The 2,085-nt window shown below is 37.5% G+C and overlaps 1 pseudogene; it reads left to right on the forward strand.

Annotated features, from left to right (window-relative positions):
* The first annotated feature begins 437 nt into the window (after positions 1-437).
* LOC109459225 (ATP synthase F(1) complex subunit gamma, mitochondrial pseudogene) lies at positions 438-1,247 on the forward strand (annotated as a pseudogene).
* Positions 1,248-2,085: the final 838 nt, after the last annotated feature.

Genomic DNA, 2,085 nt, shown 5'->3' on the forward strand with positions numbered 1-2,085 from the left:
TGAGAAAACACAATGTTGCTGTTGCCATAGTGATACATAAAAGAAAATCATTCAAAATGCCGAATGACATAAAGCCTTTTATATTCTGTTTTTGAAAAATATTCAGATTTTTAAAAATATATGCAGAAATTTATTTTTGAAAAGTCTTTATAAGGAAATAAATAAAAATTAATATGTGGTTTGATTACATTTCAAATTTTTGGAAAGAAAACTCTGGATCACAATTCAATCTCTTTATTTCCTTTTATTGCATTTATTAACATTGGGAAATATCTAGTATTATGTAAGTAGTGTGAAGGGATTATCTTTTACTGGCCTGTGGAAAATATCAGAGAATTATATTAATATATTATGAAATCCATTCAATCCAGGTATTGGTGGATTTCTTAGTAGTATTTGCTTTATATACAATTAGCATTGTTGGACCTTCAGCTTGGGCCAGTACCACCATGTTTTCTCCGGCGGGCAACTTTGGGGTCTCAGCCTCGGCCGTGCAGCCCCAAGGGTTCCAAGTTCGAAATGTGGCAACTTTGAAAGATATTATCATGCGACTGAAGTCAATCAAAAATATCCAGAGAATTACCAAGTCTATGAAAATGGTTGTGACAGCTAAATATGCTCGAGTGGAGAGGGAGCTGAAGCCAGCACTAGTGTATGGAACAGGATCTCTGGCTCTGTATGAAAAGGCTGATATTAAGGGGCCTGAAGACAAGAAGAAACACCTCCTTATTGAAGTGTCCTCAGAGAGAGGTCTCTGTGAGGCTATCCACTCCTCGGTTGCTAAACAGATCAAAAGTGAGGTGGCTACGCTCACAGCAGTCGGGAAAGAAGTTAAAATTGTTGGAGTTGGTGATAAAATCAGGGGTATACATCATAGGACTCATTCTGACCGGTTCCTGGTGACATCCAAAGAAGTGGGAAGAAAACCCACTACTTTTGGAGATGCGTCAGTTATTGCCCAGGAATTATTAAATTCTGGATATGAATTTGACGAAGGATCTATTGTCTTCAATCGATTCAGGTCTGTCATCTCCTACAAGACAGAAGAAAAGCCCATCTTTTCCCTTAATAATATCATTGCAAGTGTTGAGAGCATGAGCATCTACGATGATATTGGTGCAGATGTGCTACAGAATTATCAAGAATACAATCTGGCCAACATCATCTACTGTTCTCTAAAGGAATCCACCAAGAGTGAGCAGGTAAAGAAGGAAAATTCAGCCAGCTAATTTTGTTTTTAGCTTACTGCTGTCCTGGTCAGAAGAAAATATTGGTCTAATTGTTTAAATTAACAAAGACAGCAAGATATTTGTAAATTATCTTACAATAAACAACTTAGAGTAAGAAAAAATAAATAAATAAAATAACATTAGCATGGTTTAGTTGACTGCATTATTTTTCTAAGCTAGTTATCTAGTATCAGAACCAGAATTTCACTGTTGCTAACGTGTTTTTTTTAACTTTTATTTATTTTAAGAGTGTTTTTCCAGGATCCATCAGCTCCAAGTCAAGTAGATGTTTCAATCTAGTTGTGGAGGGTGCTAACCGGGTGCCCCTGTTGCTAACATTTTTTTTAGCATAGCACTTACCTAGGAGAGAGAGAGAAAGAGAGAGAGAGAGAGAGGGAGGGTGGGAGGGAGGGAGGGAGGGAGGGAGAGGATACATTGCAAAGCAATAAAAAGAAAAGAAAGTAAAAGAAAAGAAATGTACTCCTCTTTGACCACCCTTTTTTTGGAATGAGCCAGTCTATAATAAAAATAACTTTGTTAGTTTTTTGGACTTTGATGCCTCATTTGAATTTTTTCTATCAAACTTCATAGTCTCAAGCCCTCATGTATCAGGCTAGTTCTCACTAGTTCAGCTGGCTTTTCTGGCTTTCAGTGATACTGGATCCCAACTGCCTATCACTAAGGTAAGGCATGCTTGTAGCCAAAGCCATTATTCCCTAGACCTTGCCAGAAGTTAGCATATAGTTGGATGACAAAACTCCTCAGGTCTCATTGATTACCTTGTCTCTGCTGGTGCAAAGTAATTACCTATGCAATCACCAGGCCTTACATATCTATCTTCTGGGGTCCAAAAGAA

This window comes from Rhinolophus sinicus, chromosome 16 (genome assembly GCF_057876585.1).
Source record: "Rhinolophus sinicus isolate RSI-liver-muscle chromosome 16, RSI-T2T, whole genome shotgun sequence".
Classification (NCBI taxonomy): domain Eukaryota; kingdom Metazoa; phylum Chordata; class Mammalia; order Chiroptera; family Rhinolophidae; genus Rhinolophus; species Rhinolophus sinicus.